Raw genomic sequence first — 17,388 nt, forward strand, 5'->3', positions numbered from 1 at the left:
GAACCCACAAGTCTGTTAAAATTTAGGTAAGTCTCTAAACTAAAGTCTAAAACTGTCTTTTCCAAAACAGAAATGCACACACTCATGGAAATACAAAATCCTCAGAATTAGATCAAAGGGTTCTCAAAACCTCATAATACTGGCAGCAGTGGGATTTGAACCCACGCCTCCAAAGAGACTGGAGCCTTAATCCAGCGCCTTAGACCGCTCGGCCATGCTACCTAATGCATCATTAAAAGAGCTTCCTGAGAGTAAGTTTAGTGTATCTGACTACATTTTAAACTTGTGAATTGTGGAAAATGGATAGGTCTCTAAACAAAAAGGAAAAAGCAATGATTCTATCTTTTGTCTTTTCCAAAAAAGCAAAGCACGCACTCATACAAAAATATGCTAATTTTTCTATTAGCAAAATCATAAATATAAGCTGAAAAGGTTTTCAAAACCTCAATATGTTAGCAGCAGTGGGATTTGAACCCACGCCTCCAAAGAGACTGGAGCCTAAATCCAGCGCCTTAGACCACTCGGCCATGCTACCTTAAACAGCATGGTTAATTAAGCTTCCTTAGAGAAAGTGAAGTACATTTGACAACATTTAAAATTAGTACATTTTGGAAAATGGGCATGTCTCTAAACATTAGGCAAAAACAAAGATTCTATCAACGGTCTTTATCTTAACTGAAAACTGCTAAATCATACAAATACAAAAGAAGATTATATCACATGCTAATTTGCATGCTAGCAAAATCATAAGAATAAATACAAAAACATTTCAAGATCTCATTATACTGGCAGCAGTGAGATTAAAGCATATGCTAATTTTGCATGTTAGCATAATTATAAGAATGAGATAAAAAGGTTTAAAAGAACTCATACTAGTGGCAGCAGTGGGATTTGAACTCACAAGTCTGTTGGAATATGGGTAAGTCTCTTAACAATAGGAAAAATCAATGATTCTTTCAACTGTCTTTTCCTAAACAGAAATTAACACACTCATGAAAATACAAAATCATAAGAATTAGATCAAAGGGTTCTCAAAACCTCATAATAATGGCAGCAGTGGGATTTGAATGGGCATGTCTCTAAACATTAGAAAAAAGCAAGGATTCTTTCAACAGTCTTTATCTGAACTGAAAACTGGAAAATCATGCAAATACAAAAGAAGATTAAATCACATGCTAATTTGCATGTTAGCAAAATCATAAGAATAAGTACAAAAACATTTCAAGATCTCATAATACTGGCAGCAGTGGGTTTAAAGCATATGCTAATTTTGCATGTTAGCATAATTATAAGAATAAGATAAAAAGGTTTAAAAGAACTCATACTAGTGGCATTTGAACCCACAAGTCTGTTAAAATTTAGGTAAGTCTCTAAACAATAGGAACAATCAATGATTCTTTCAACTGTCTTTTCCAAAACAGAAATGCACACACTCATGGAAATACAAAATACTCAGAATTAGATCAAAGGGTTCTCAAAACCTCATAATACTAGCAGCAGCGGGATTTGAACCCACGCCTCCGAAGAGACTGGAGCCTTAATCCAGCGCCTTAGACCGCTCGGCCATGCTACCTAATGCATCATTAAAAGAGCTTCCTTAGAGTAAGTTTAGTGTATCTGACTACATTTTAAACTTGTGCATTGTGGAAAATGGATAGGTCTCTAAACAAAAAGGAAAAAGCAATGATTCTATCTTTTGTCTTTTCCAAAAAAGCAAAGCACGCACTCATACAAAAATATGCTAATTTTTCTATTAGCAAAATCATAAATATAAGCTGAAAAAGTTTTCAAAACCTCAATATGTTGGCAGCAGTGGGATTTGAACCCACGCCTCCAAAGAGACTGAAGCCTTAATCCAGCGCCTTAGACCGCTCGGCCATGCTACCTAATGCATCATTAAAAGAGCTTCCTTAGAGTAAGTTTAGTGTATCTGACTACATTTTAAACTTGTGCATTGTGGAAAATGGATAGGTCTCTAAACAAAAAGGAAAAAGCAATGATTCTATCTTTTGTCTTTTCCAAAAAAGCAAAGCACGCACTCATACAAAAATATGCTAATTTTTCTATTAGCAAAATCATAAATATAAGCTGAAAAAGTTTTCAAAACCTCAATATGTTGGCAGCAGTGGGATTTGAACCCACGCCTCCAAAGAGACTGAAGCCTAAATCCAGCGCCTTAGACCACTCGGCCATGCTACCTTAAACAGCATGGTTAATTAAGCTTCCTTAGAGAAAGTGAAGTACATTTGACAACATTTAAAATTAGTACATTTTGGAAAATGGGCATGTCTCTAAACATTAGGCAAAAACAAAGATTCTATCAACGGTCTTTATCTTAACTGAAAACTGCTAAATCATACAAATACAAAAGAAGATTATATCACATGCTAATTTGCATGCTAGCAAAATCATAAGAATAAGTACAAAAACATTTCAAGATCTCATTATACTGGCAGCAGTGAGATTAAAGCATATGCTAATTTTGCATGTTAGCATAATTATAAGAATGAGATAAAAAGGTTTAAAAGAACTCATACTAGTGGCAGCAGTGGGATTTGAACTCACAAGTCTGTTGGAATATGGGTAAGTCTCTTAACAATAGGAAAAATCAAAGATTCTTTCAACTGTCTCTTCCTAAACAGAAATTAACACACTCATGAAAATACAAAATCATAAGAATTAGATCAAAGGGTTCTCAAAACCTCATAATAATGGCAGCAGTGGGATTTGAATGGGCATGTCTCTAAACATTAGAAAAAAGCAAGGATTCTTTCAACAGTCTTTATCTGAACTGAAAACTGGAAAATCATGCAAATACAAAAGAAGATTAAATCACATGCTAATTTGCATGTTAGCAAAATCATAAGAATAAGTACAAAAACATTTCAAGATCTCATAATACTGGCAGCAGTGGGTTTAAAGCATATGCTAATTTTGCATGTTAGCATAATTATAAGAATAAGATAAAAAGGTTTAAAAGAACTCATACTAGTGGCATTTGAACCCACAAGTCTGTTAAAATTTAGGTAAGTCTCTAAACAATAGGAACAATCAATGATTCTTTCAACTGTCTTTTCCAAAACAGAAATGCACACACTCATGGAAATACAAAATACTCAGAATTAGATCAAAGGGTTCTCAAAACCTCATAATACTGGCAGCAGTGTGATTTGAACCCACGCCTCCTAAGAGACTGGAGCCTTAATCCAGCGCCTTAGACCGCTCGGCCATGCTACCTAATGCATCATTAAAAGAGCTTCCTTAGAGTAAGTTTCGTGTATCTGACTACATTTTAAACTTGTGCATTGTGGAAAATGGATAGGTCTCTAAACAAAAAGGAAAAAGCAATGATTCTATCTTTTGTCTTTTCCAAAAAAGCAAAGCACGCACTCATACAAAAATATGCTAATTTTTCTGTTAGCAAAATCATAAATATAAGCTGAAAAGGTTTTCAAAACCTCAATATGTTGGCAGCAGTGGGATTTGAACCCACGCCTCCAAAGAGACTGGAGCCTAAAGCCAGCGCCTTAGACCACTCGGCCATGCTACCCTAAACAGCATGGTTAATTAAGCTTCCTTAGAGAAAGTGAAGTACATTTGACAACATTTAAAATTAGTACATTTTGGAAAATAGGCATGTCTCTAAACATTAGAAAAAAGCAAGGATTCTTTCAACAGTCTTTATCTGAACTGAAAACTGCAAAATCATGCAAATACAAAAGAAGATTAAATCACATGCTAATTTGCATGCTAGCAAAATCATAAGAATAAGTACAAAAACATTTCAAGATCTCATAATACTGGCAGCAGTGGGTTTAAAGCATATGCTAATTTTGCATGTTAGCATAATTATAAGAATAAGATAAAAAGGTTTAAAAGAACTCATACTAGTGGCAGCAGTGGGATTTGAACTCACAAGTCTGTTGGAATATGGGTAAGTCTCTTAACAATAGGAAAAATCAAAGATTCTTTCAACTGTCTCTTCCTAAACAGAAATTAACACACTCATGAAAATACAAAATCATAAGAATTAGATCAAAGGGTTCTCAAAACCTCATAATAATGGCAGCAGTGGCATTTGAATGGGCATGTCTCTAAACATTAGAAAAAAGCAAGGATTCTTTCAACAGTCTTTATCTGAACTGAAAACTGGAAAATCATGCAAATACAAAAGAAGATTAAATCACATGCTAATTTGCATGTTAGCAAAATCATAAGAATAAGTACAAAAACATTTCAAGATCTCATAATACTGGCAGCAGTGGGTTTAAAGCATATGCTAATTTTGCATGTTAGCATAATTATAAGAATAAGATAAAAAGGTTTAAAAGAACTCATACTAGTGGCATTTGAACCCACAAGTCTGTTAAAATTTAGGTAAGTCTCTAAACAATAGGAACAATCAATGATTCTTTCAACTGTCTTTTCCAAAACAGAAATGCACACACTCATGGAAATACAAAATACTCAGAATTAGATCAAAGGGTTCTCAAAACCTAGTGGCATTTGAACCCACAAGTCTGTTAAAATTTAGGTAAGTCTCTAAACTAAAGTCTAAAACTGTCTTTTCCAAAACAGAAATGCACACACTCATGGAAATACAAAATCCTCAGAATTAGATCAAAGGGTTCTCAAAACCTCATAATACTGGCAGCAGTGGGATTTGAACCCACGCCTCCAAAGAGACTGGAGCCTTAATCCAGCGCCTTAGACCGCTCGGCCATGCTACCTAATGCATCATTAAAAGAGCTTCCTGAGAGTAAGTTTAGTGTATCTGACTACATTTTAAACTTGTGAATTGTGGAAAATGGATAGGTCTCTAAACAAAAAGGAAAAAGCAATGATTCTATCTTTTGTCTTTTCCAAAAAAGCAAAGCACGCACTCATACAAAAATATGCTAATTTTTCTATTAGCAAAATCATAAATATAAGCTGAAAAGGTTTTCAAAACCTCAATATGTTAGCAGCAGTGGGATTTGAACCCACGCCTCCAAAGAGACTGGAGCCTAAATCCAGCGCCTTAGACCACTCGGCCATGCTACCTTAAACAGCATGGTTAATTAAGCTTCCTTAGAGAAAGTGAAGTACATTTGACAACATTTAAAATTAGTACATTTTGGAAAATGGGCATGTCTCTAAACATTAGGCAAAAACAAAGATTCTATCAACGGTCTTTATCTTAACTGAAAACTGCTAAATCATACAAATACAAAAGAAGATTATATCACATGCTAATTTGCATGCTAGCAAAATCATAAGAATAAGTACAAAAACATTTCAAGATCTCATAATACTGGCAGCAGTGAGATTAAAGCATATGCTAATTTTGCATGTTAGCATAATTATAAGAATGAGATAAAAAGGTTTAAAAGAACTCATACTAGTGGCAGCAGTGGGATTTGAACTCACAAGTCTGTTGGAATATGGGTAAGTCTCTTAACAATAGGAAAAATCAATGATTCTTTCAACTGTCTTTTCCTAAACAGAAATTAACACACTCATGAAAATACAAAATCATAAGAATTAGATCAAAGGGTTCTCAAAACCTCATAATAATGGCAGCAGTGGGATTTGAATGGGCATGTCTCTAAACATTAGAAAAAAGCAAGGATTCTTTCAACAGTCTTTATCTGAACTGAAAACTGGAAAATCATGCAAATACAAAAGAAGATTAAATCACATGCTAATTTGCATGTTAGCAAAATCATAAGAATAAGTACAAAAACATTTCAAGATCTCATAATACTGGCAGCAGTGGGTTTAAAGCATATGCTAATTTTGCATGTTAGCATAATTATAAGAATAAGATAAAAAGGTTTAAAAGAACTCATACTAGTGGCATTTGAACCCACAAGTCTGTTAAAATTTAGGTAAGTCTCTAAACAATAGGAACAATCAATGATTCTTTCAACTGTCTTTTCCAAAACAGAAATGCACACACTCATGGAAATACAAAATACTCAGAATTAGATCAAAGGGTTCTCAAAACCTCATAATACTAGCAGCAGCGGGATTTGAACCCACGCCTCCGAAGAGACTGGAGCCTTAATCCAGCGCCTTAGACCGCTCGGCCATGCTACCTAATGCATCATTAAAAGAGCTTCCTTAGAGTAAGTTTAGTGTATCTGACTACATTTTAAACTTGTGCATTGTGGAAAATGGATAGGTCTCTAAACAAAAAGGAAAAAGCAATGATTCTATCTTTTGTCTTTTCCAAAAAAGCAAAGCACGCACTCATACAAAAATATGCTAATTTTTCTATTAGCAAAATCATAAATATAAGCTGAAAAAGTTTTCAAAACCTCAATATGTTGGCAGCAGTGGGATTTGAACCCACGCCTCCAAAGAGACTGAAGCCTAAATCCAGCGCCTTAGACCACTCGGCCATGCTACCTTAAACAGCATGGTTAATTAAGCTTCCTTAGAGAAAGTGAAGTACATTTGACAACATTTAAAATTAGTACATTTTGGAAAATGGGCATGTCTCTAAACATTAGGCAAAAACAAAGATTCTATCAACGGTCTTTATCTTAACTGAAAACTGCTAAATCATACAAATACAAAAGAAGATTATATCACATGCTAATTTGCATGCTAGCAAAATCATAAGAATAAATACAAAAACATTTCAAGATCTCATTATACTGGCAGCAGTGAGATTAAAGCATATGCTAATTTTGCATGTTAGCATAATTATAAGAATGAGATAAAAAGGTTTAAAAGAACTCATACTAGTGGCAGCAGTGGGATTTGAACTCACAAGTCTGTTGGAATATGGGTAAGTCTCTTAACAATAGGAAAAATCAATGATTCTTTCAACTGTCTTTTCCTAAACAGAAATTAACACACTCATGAAAATACAAAATCATAAGAATTAGATCAAAGGGTTCTCAAAACCTCATAATAATGGCAGCAGTGGGATTTGAATGGGCATGTCTCTAAACATTAGAAAAAAGCAAGGATTCTTTCAACAGTCTTTATCTGAACTGAAAACTGGAAAATCATGCAAATACAAAAGAAGATTAAATCACATGCTAATTTGCATGTTAGCAAAATCATAAGAATAAGTACAAAAACATTTCAAGATCTCATAATACTGGCAGCAGTGGGTTTAAAGCATATGCTAATTTTGCATGTTAGCATAATTATAAGAATAAGATAAAAAGGTTTAAAAGAACTCATACTAGTGGCATTTGAACCCACAAGTCTGTTAAAATTTAGGTAAGTCTCTAAACAATAGGAACAATCAATGATTCTTTCAACTGTCTTTTCCAAAACAGAAATGCACACACTCATGGAAATACAAAATACTCAGAATTAGATCAAAGGGTTCTCAAAACCTCATAATACTAGCAGCAGCGGGATTTGAACCCACGCCTCCGAAGAGACTGGAGCCTTAATCCAGCGCCTTAGACCGCTCGGCCATGCTACCTAATGCATCATTAAAAGAGCTTCCTTAGAGTAAGTTTAGTGTATCTGACTACATTTTAAACTTGTGCATTGTGGAAAATGGATAGGTCTCTAAACAAAAAGGAAAAAGCAATGATTCTATCTTTTGTCTTTTCCAAAAAAGCAAAGCACGCACTCATACAAAAATATGCTAATTTTTCTATTAGCAAAATCATAAATATAAGCTGAAAAAGTTTTCAAAACCTCAATATGTTGGCAGCAGTGGGATTTGAACCCACGCCTCCAAAGAGACTGAAGCCTTAATCCAGCGCCTTAGACCGCTCGGCCATGCTACCTAATGCATCATTAAAAGAGCTTCCTTAGAGTAAGTTTAGTGTATCTGACTACATTTTAAACTTGTGCATTGTGGAAAATGGATAGGTCTCTAAACAAAAAGGAAAAAGCAATGATTCTATCTTTTGTCTTTTCCAAAAAAGCAAAGCACGCACTCATACAAAAATATGCTAATTTTTCTATTAGCAAAATCATAAATATAAGCTGAAAAAGTTTTCAAAACCTCAATATGTTGGCAGCAGTGGGATTTGAACCCACGCCTCCAAAGAGACTGAAGCCTAAATCCAGCGCCTTAGACCACTCGGCCATGCTACCTTAAACAGCATGGTTAATTAAGCTTCCTTAGAGAAAGTGAAGTACATTTGACAACATTTAAAATTAGTACATTTTGGAAAATGGGCATGTCTCTAAACATTAGGCAAAAACAAAGATTCTATCAACGGTCTTTATCTTAACTGAAAACTGCTAAATCATACAAATACAAAAGAAGATTATATCACATGCTAATTTGCATGCTAGCAAAATCATAAGAATAAGTACAAAAACATTTCAAGATCTCATTATACTGGCAGCAGTGAGATTAAAGCATATGCTAATTTTGCATGTTAGCATAATTATAAGAATGAGATAAAAAGGTTTAAAAGAACTCATACTAGTGGCAGCAGTGGGATTTGAACTCACAAGTCTGTTGGAATATGGGTAAGTCTCTTAACAATAGGAAAAATCAAAGATTCTTTCAACTGTCTCTTCCTAAACAGAAATTAACACACTCATGAAAATACAAAATCATAAGAATTAGATCAAAGGGTTCTCAAAACCTCATAATAATGGCAGCAGTGGGATTTGAATGGGCATGTCTCTAAACATTAGAAAAAAGCAAGGATTCTTTCAACAGTCTTTATCTGAACTGAAAACTGGAAAATCATGCAAATACAAAAGAAGATTAAATCACATGCTAATTTGCATGTTAGCAAAATCATAAGAATAAGTACAAAAACATTTCAAGATCTCATAATACTGGCAGCAGTGGGTTTAAAGCATATGCTAATTTTGCATGTTAGCATAATTATAAGAATAAGATAAAAAGGTTTAAAAGAACTCATACTAGTGGCATTTGAACCCACAAGTCTGTTAAAATTTAGGTAAGTCTCTAAACTAAAGTCTAAAACTGTCTTTTCCAAAACAGAAATGCACACACTCATGGAAATACAAAATCCTCAGAATTAGATCAAAGGGTTCTCAAAACCTCATAATACTGGCAGCAGTGGGATTTGAACCCACGCCTCCAAAGAGACTGGAGCCTTAATCCAGCGCCTTAGACCGCTCGGCCATGCTACCTAATGCATCATTAAAAGAGCTTCCTGAGAGTAAGTTTAGTGTATCTGACTACATTTTAAACTTGTGAATTGTGGAAAATGGATAGGTCTCTAAACAAAAAGGAAAAAGCAATGATTCTATCTTTTGTCTTTTCCAAAAAAGCAAAGCACGCACTCATACAAAAATATGCTAATTTTTCTATTAGCAAAATCATAAATATAAGCTGAAAAGGTTTTCAAAACCTCAATATGTTAGCAGCAGTGGGATTTGAACCCACGCCTCCAAAGAGACTGGAGCCTAAATCCAGCGCCTTAGACCACTCGGCCATGCTACCTTAAACAGCATGGTTAATTAAGCTTCCTTAGAGAAAGTGAAGTACATTTGACAACATTTAAAATTAGTACATTTTGGAAAATGGGCATGTCTCTAAACATTAGGCAAAAACAAAGATTCTATCAACGGTCTTTATCTTAACTGAAAACTGCTAAATCATACAAATACAAAAGAAGATTATATCACATGCTAATTTGCATGCTAGCAAAATCATAAGAATAAGTACAAAAACATTTCAAGATCTCATTATACTGGCAGCAGTGAGATTAAAGCATATGCTAATTTTGCATGTTAGCATAATTATAAGAATGAGATAAAAAGGTTTAAAAGAACTCATACTAGTGGCAGCAGTGGGATTTGAACTCACAAGTCTGTTGGAATATGGGTAAGTCTCTTAACAATAGGAAAAATCAAAGATTCTTTCAACTGTCTCTTCCTAAACAGAAATTAACACACTCATGAAAATACAAAATCATAAGAATTATATCAAAGGGTTCTCAAAACCTCATAATAATGGCAGCAGTGGGATTTGAATGGGCATGTCTCTAAACATTAGATAAAAGCAAGGATTCTTTCAACAGTCTTTATCTGAACTGAAAACTGGAAAATCATGCAAATACAAAAGAAGATTAAATCACATGCTAATTTGCATGTTAGCAAAATCATAAGAATAAGTACAAAAACATTTCAAGATCTCATAATACTGGCAGCAGTGGGTTTAAAGCATATGCTAATTTTGCATGTTAGCATAATTATAAGAATAAGATAAAAAGGTTTAAAAGAACTCATACTAGTGGCATTTGAACCCACAAGTCTGTTAAAATTTAGGTAAGTCTCTAAACTAAAGTCTAAAACTGTCTTTTCCAAAACAGAAATGCACACACTCATGGAAATACAAAATCCTCAGAATTAGATCAAAGGGTTCTCAAAACCTCATAATACTGGCAGCAGTGGGATTTGAACCCACGCCTCCAAAGAGACTGGAGCCTTAATCCAGCGCCTTAGACCGCTCGGCCATGCTACCTAATGCATCATTAAAAGAGCTTCCTGAGAGTAAGTTTAGTGTATCTGACTACATTTTAAACTTGTGAATTGTGGAAAATGGATAGGTCTCTAAACAAAAAGGAAAAAGCAATGATTCTATCTTTTGTCTTTTCCAAAAAAGCAAAGCACGCACTCATACAAAAATATGCTAATTTTTCTATTAGCAAAATCATAAATATAAGCTGAAAAGGTTTTCAAAACCTCAATATGTTAGCAGCAGTGGGATTTGAACCCACGCCTCCAAAGAGACTGGAGCCTAAATCCAGCGCCTTAGACCACTCGGCCATGCTACCTTAAACAGCATGGTTAATTAAGCTTCCTTAGAGAAAGTGAAGTACATTTGACAACATTTAAAATTAGTACATTTTGGAAAATGGGCATGTCTCTAAACATTAGGCAAAAACAAAGATTCTATCAACGGTCTTTATCTTAACTGAAAACTGCTAAATCATACAAATACAAAAGAAGATTATATCACATGCTAATTTGCATGCTAGCAAAATCATAAGAATAAGTACAAAAACATTTCAAGATCTCATAATACTGGCAGCAGTGAGATTAAAGCATATGCTAATTTTGCATGTTAGCATAATTATAAGAATGAGATAAAAAGGTTTAAAAGAACTCATACTAGTGGCAGCAGTGGGATTTGAACTCACAAGTCTGTTGGAATATGGGTAAGTCTCTTAACAATAGGAAAAATCAATGATTCTTTCAACTGTCTTTTCCTAAACAGAAATTAACACACTCATGAAAATACAAAATCATAAGAATTAGATCAAAGGGTTCTCAAAACCTCATAATAATGGCAGCAGTGGGATTTGAATGGGCATGTCTCTAAACATTAGAAAAAAGCAAGGATTCTTTCAACAGTCTTTATCTGAACTGAAAACTGGAAAATCATGCAAATACAAAAGAAGATTAAATCACATGCTAATTTGCATGTTAGCAAAATCATAAGAATAAGTACAAAAACATTTCAAGATCTCATAATACTGGCAGCAGTGGGTTTAAAGCATATGCTAATTTTGCATGTTAGCATAATTATAAGAATAAGATAAAAAGGTTTAAAAGAACTCATACTAGTGGCATTTGAACCCACAAGTCTGTTAAAATTTAGGTAAGTCTCTAAACAATAGGAACAATCAATGATTCTTTCAACTGTCTTTTCCAAAACAGAAATGCACACACTCATGGAAATACAAAATACTCAGAATTAGATCAAAGGGTTCTCAAAACCTCATAATACTGGCAGCAGTGGGATTTGAACCCACGCCTCCGAAGAGACTGGAGCCTTAATCCAGCGCCTTAGACCGCTCGGCCATGCTACCTAATGCATCATTAAAAGAGCTTCCTTAGAGTAAGTTTAGTGTATCTGACTACATTTTAAACTTGTGCATTGTGGAAAATGGATAGGTCTCTAAACAAAAAGGAAAAAGCAATGATTCTATCTTTTGTCTTTTCCAAAAAAGCAAAGCACGCACTCATACAAAAATATGCTAATTTTTCTATTAGCAAAATCATAAATATAAGCTGAAAAAGTTTTCAAAACCTCAATATGTTGGCAGCAGTGGGATTTGAACCCACGCCTCCAAAGAGACTGAAGCCTAAATCCAGCGCCTTAGACCACTCGGCCATGCTACCTTAAACAGCATGGTTAATTAAGCTTCCTTAGAGAAAGTGAAGTACATTTGACAACATTTAAAATTAGTACATTTTGGAAAATGGGCATGTCTCTAAACAATAGGCAAAAACAAAGATTCTATCAACGGTCTTTATCTTAACTGAAAACTGCTAAATCATACAAATACAAAAGAAGATTACACACATGCTAATTTGCATGCTAGCAAAATCATAAGAATAAGTACAAAAACATTTCAAGATCTCATAATACTGGCAGCAGTGGGTTTAAAGCATATGCTAATTTTGCATGTTAGCATAATTATAAGAATAAGATAAAAAGGTTTAAAAGAACTCATACTAGTGGCATTTGAACCCACAAGTCTGTTAAAATTTAGGTAAGTCTCTAAACAATAGGAACAATCAATGATTCTTTCAACTGTCTTTTCCAAAACAGAAATGCACACACTCATGGAAATACAAAATCCTCAGAATTAGATCAAAGGGTTCTCAAAACCTCATAATACTGGCAGCAGTGGGATTTGAACCCACGCCTCCAAAGAGACTGGAGCCTTAATCCAGCGCCTTAGACCGCTTGGCCATGCTACCTAATGCATCATTAAAAGAGCTTCCTTAGAGTAAGTTTAGTGTATCTGACTACATTTTAAACTTGTGCATTGTGGAAAATGGATAGGTCTCTAAACAAAAAGGAAAAAGCAATGATTCTATCTTTTGTCTTTTCCAAAAAAGCAAAGCACGCACTCATACAAAAATATGCTAATTTTTCTATTAGCAAAATCATAAATATAAGCTGAAAAGGTTTTCAAAACCTCAATATGTTGGCAGCAGTGGGATTTGAACCCACACCTCCAAAGAGACTGGAGCCTAAATCCAGCACCTTAGACCACTCGGCCATGCTACCTTAAACAGCATGGTTAATTAAGCTCCCTTAGAGAAAGTGAAGTACATTTGACAACATTTAAAATTAGTACATTTTGGAAAATGGGCATGTCTCTAAACATTAGGCAAAAACAAAGATTCTATCAACGGTCTTTATCTTAACTGAAAACTGCTAAATCATACAAATACAAAAGAAGATTACACACATGCTAATTTGCATGCTAGCAAAATCATAAGAATAAGTACAAAAACATTTCAAGATCTCATAATACTGGCAGCAGTGAGATTAAAGCATATGCTAATTTTGCATGTTAGCATAATTATAAGAATGAGATAAAAAGGTTTAAAAGAGCTCATACTAGTGGCAGCAGTGGGATTTGAACTCACAAGTCTGTTGGAATATGGGTAAGTCTCTTAACAATAGGAAAAATCAATGATTCTTTCAACTGTCTTTTCCTAAACAGAAATTAACACACTCATGAAAATACAAAATCATAAGAATTAGATCAAAGGGTTCTCAAAACCTCATAATAATGGCAGCAGTGGGATTTGAATGGCCATGTCTCTAAACATTAGAAAAAAGCAAGGATTCTTTCAACAGTCTTTATCTGAACTGAAAACTGGAAAATCATGCAAATACAAAAGAAGATTAAATCACATGCTAATTTGCATGTTAGCAAAATCATGAGAATAAGTACAAAAACATTTCAAGATCTCATAATACTGGCAGCAGTGGGTTTAAAGCATATGCTAATTTTGCATGTTAGCATAATTATAAAAATAAGATAAAAAGGTTTAAAAGAACTCATACTAGTGGCATTTGAACCCACAAGTCTGTAAAAAATTTAGGTAAGTCTCTAAACTAAAGTCTAAAACTGTCTTTTCCAAAACAGAAATGCACACACTCATGGAAATACAAAATCCTCAGAATTAGATTAAAGGGTTCTCAAAACCTCATAATACTGGCAGCAGTGGGATTTGAACCCACGCCTCCGAAGAGACTGGAGCCTTAATCCAGCGCCTTAGACCGCTCGGCCATGCTACCTAATGCATCATTAAAAGAGCTTCCTTAGAGTAAGTTTAGTGTATCTGACTACATTTTAAACTTGTGCATTGTGGAAAATGGATAGTCTCTAAACAAAAAGGAAAAAGCAATGATTCTATCTTTTGTCTTTTCCAAAAAAGCAAAGCACGCACTCATACAAAAATATGCTAATTTTTCTGTTAGCAAAAATCACAAATATAAGCTGAAAAGGTTTTCAAAACCTCAATATGTTGGCAGCAGTGGGATTTGAACCCACGCCTCCAAAGAGACTGGAGCCTAAATCCAGCGCCTTAGACCACTCAGCCATGCTACCTTAAACAGCATGGATAATTAAGCTTCCTTAGAGAAAGTGAAGTACATTTGACAACATTTAAAATTAGTACATTTTGGAAAATGGGCATGTCTCTAAACATTAGGCAAAAACAAAGATTCTATCAACGGTCTTTATCTTAACTGAAAACTGCTAAATCATACAAATACAAAAGAAGATTACACACATGCTAATTTGCATGCTAGCAAAATCATAAGAATAAGTACAAAAACATTTCAAGATCTCATAATACTGGCAGCAGTGGGTTTAAAGCATATGCTAATTTTGCATGTTAGCATAATTATAAGAAAAAGATAAAAAGGTTTAAAAGAACTCATACTAGTGGCATTTGAACCCACAAGTCTGTAAAAAATTTAGGTAAGTCTCTAAACTAAAGTCTAAAACTGTCTTTTCCAAAACAGAAATGCACACACTCATGGAAATACAAAATACTTAGAATTAGATCAAAGGGTTCTCAAAACCTCATAATACTGGCAGCAGTGGGATTTGAACCCACGCCTCCGAAGAAACTGGAGCCTTAATCCAGCGCCTTAGACCGCTTGGCCATGCTACCTAAGGCATCATTAAAAGAGCTTCCTTAGAGTAAGTTTAGTGTATCTGACTACATTTTAAACTTGTGCATTGTGGAAAATGGATAGGTCTCTAAACAAAAAGGAAAATGCAATGATTCTATCTTTTGTCTTTTCCAAAAAAGCAAAGCACGCACTCATACAAAAATATGCTAATTTTTCTATTAGCAAAATCATAAATATAAGCTGAAAAGGTTTTCAAAACCTCAATATGTTGGCAGCAGTGGGATTTGAACCCACGCCTCCAAAGAGACTGGAGCCTAAATCCAGCACCTTAGACCACTCGGCCATGCTACCTTAAACAGCATGGTTAATTAAGCTCCCTTAGAGAAAGTGAAGTACATTTGACAACATTTAAAATTAGTACATTTTGGAAAATGGGCATGTCTCTAAACATTAGGCAAAAACAAAGATTCTATCAACGGTCTTTATCTTAACTGAAAACTGCTAAATCATACAAATACAAAAGAAGATTATATCACATGCTAATTTGCATGCTAGCAAAATCATAAGAATAAGTACAAAAACATTTCAAGATCTCATAATACTGGCAGCAGTGAGATTAAAGCATATGCTAATTTTGCATGTTAGCATAATTATAAGAATGAGATAAAAAGGTTTAAAAGAGCTCATACTAGTGGCATTTGAACTCACAAGTCTGTTGGAATATGGGTAAGTCTCTTAACAATAGGAAAAATCAATGATTCTTTCAACTGTCTTTTCCTAAACAGAAATTAACACACTCATGAAAATACAAAATCATAAGAATTAGATCAAAGGGTTCTCAAAACCTCATAATAATGGCAGCAGTGGGATTTGAATGGCCATGTCTCTAAACATTAGAAAAAAGCAAGGATTCTTTCAACAGTCTTTATCTGAACTGAAAACTGGAAAATCATGCAAATACAAAAGAAGATTAAATCACATGCTAATTTGCATGTTAGCAAAATCATGAGAATAAGTACAAAAACATTTCAAGATCTCATAATACTGGCAGCAGTGGGTTTAAAGCATATGCTAATTTTGCATGTTAGCATAATTATAAGAATAAGATAAAAAGGTTTAAAAGAACTCATACTAGTGGCATTTGAACCCACAAGTCTGTAAAAAAATTTAGGTAAGTCTCTAAACTAAAGTCTAAAACTGTCTTTTCCAAAACAGAAATGCACACACTCATGGAAATACAAAATCCTCAGAATTAGATTAAAGGGTTCTCAAAACCTCATAATACTGGCAGCAGTGGGATTTGAACCCACGCCTCCGAAGAGACTGGAGCCTTAATCCAGCGCCTTAGACCGCTCGGCCATGCTACCTAATGCATCATTAAAAGAGCTTCCTTAGAGTAAGTTTAGTGTATCTGACTACATTTTAAACTTGTGCATTGTGGAAAATGGATAGTCTCTAAACAAAAAGGAAAAAGCAATGATTCTATCTTTTGTCTTTTCCAAAAAAGCAAAGCACGCACTCATACAAAAATATGCTAATTTTTCTGTTAGCAAAAATCATAAATATAAGCTGAAAAGGTTTTCAAAACCTCAATATGTTGGCAGCAGTGGGATTTGAACCCACGCCTCCAAAGAGACTGGAGCCTAAATCCAGCGCCTTAGACCACTCAGCCATGCTACCTTTAACAGCATAGATAATTAAGCTTCCTTAGAGAAAGTGAAGTACATTTGACAACATTTAAAATTAGTACATTTTGGAAAATGGGCATGTCTCTAAACATTAGGCAAAAACAAAGATTCTATCAACGGTCTTTATCTTAACTGAAAACTGCTAAATCATACAAATACAAAAGAAGATTATATCACATGCTAATTTGCATGCTAGCAAAATCATAAGAATAAGTACAAAAACATTTCAAGATCTCATAATACTGGCAGCAGTGAGATTAAAGCATATGCTAATTTTGCATGTTAGCATAATTATAAGAATGAGATAAAAAGGTTTAAGAGAACTCATACTAGTGGCAGCAGTGGGATTTGAACTCACAAGTCTGTTGGAATATGGGTAAGTCTCTTAACAATAGGAAAAATCAATGATTCTTTCAACTGTCTTTTCCTAAACAGAAATTAACACACTCATGAAAATACAAAATCATAAGAATTAGATCAAAGGGTTCTCAAAACCTCATAATACTGGCAGCAGTGGGATTTGAATGGGCATGTCTCTAAACATTAGAAAAAAGCAAGGATTCTATCAACAGTCTTTATCTGAACTGAAAACTGCAAAATCATGCAAATACAAAAGAAGATTAAATCACATGCTAATTTGCATGTTAGCAAAATCATGAGAATAAGTACAAAAACATTTCAAGATCTCATAATACTGGCAGCAGTGGGTTTAAAGCATATGCTAATTTTGCATGTTAGCATAATTATAAGAATAAGATAAAAAGGTTTAAAAGAACTCATACTAGTGGCATTTGAACCCACAAGTCTGTAAAAAAATTTAGGTAAGTCTCTAAACTAAAGTCTAAAACTGTC

The 17,388-nt window shown here is 34.2% G+C and overlaps 7 non-coding genes across 7 annotated transcripts; all 7 read right to left on the bottom strand.

The window, feature by feature from the left end:
* Positions 1-140: 140 nt before the first annotated feature.
* TRNAL-AAG (transfer RNA leucine (anticodon AAG)) lies at positions 141-222 on the bottom strand. Its single transcript has one exon. It is a non-coding gene; the product is annotated as a tRNA-Leu (tRNA).
* A 4,426-nt stretch (positions 223-4,648) lies between these two features.
* On the bottom strand, positions 4,649-4,730 carry TRNAL-AAG (transfer RNA leucine (anticodon AAG)). The gene has a single exon. It is a non-coding gene; the product is annotated as a tRNA-Leu (tRNA).
* A 4,269-nt stretch (positions 4,731-8,999) lies between these two features.
* TRNAL-AAG (transfer RNA leucine (anticodon AAG)) lies at positions 9,000-9,081 on the bottom strand. Its single transcript has one exon. It is a non-coding gene; the product is annotated as a tRNA-Leu (tRNA).
* A 1,254-nt stretch (positions 9,082-10,335) lies between these two features.
* TRNAL-AAG (transfer RNA leucine (anticodon AAG)) lies at positions 10,336-10,417 on the bottom strand. The gene has a single exon. It is a non-coding gene; the product is annotated as a tRNA-Leu (tRNA).
* Positions 10,418-11,686: 1,269 nt separating this feature from the next.
* TRNAL-AAG (transfer RNA leucine (anticodon AAG)) lies at positions 11,687-11,768 on the bottom strand. The gene has a single exon. It is a non-coding gene; the product is annotated as a tRNA-Leu (tRNA).
* A 2,152-nt stretch (positions 11,769-13,920) lies between these two features.
* Positions 13,921-14,002, bottom strand: TRNAL-AAG (transfer RNA leucine (anticodon AAG)). The gene has a single exon. It is a non-coding gene; the product is annotated as a tRNA-Leu (tRNA).
* Positions 14,003-16,133: 2,131 nt separating this feature from the next.
* TRNAL-AAG (transfer RNA leucine (anticodon AAG)) lies at positions 16,134-16,215 on the bottom strand. Its single transcript has one exon. It is a non-coding gene; the product is annotated as a tRNA-Leu (tRNA).
* Between the last annotated feature and the right edge of the window lie 1,173 nt (positions 16,216-17,388).

The sequence above is a fragment of the Ranitomeya variabilis genome, chromosome 5 (assembly GCF_051348905.1).
Source record: "Ranitomeya variabilis isolate aRanVar5 chromosome 5, aRanVar5.hap1, whole genome shotgun sequence".
Classification (NCBI taxonomy): Eukaryota; Metazoa; Chordata; class Amphibia; order Anura; family Dendrobatidae; genus Ranitomeya; species Ranitomeya variabilis.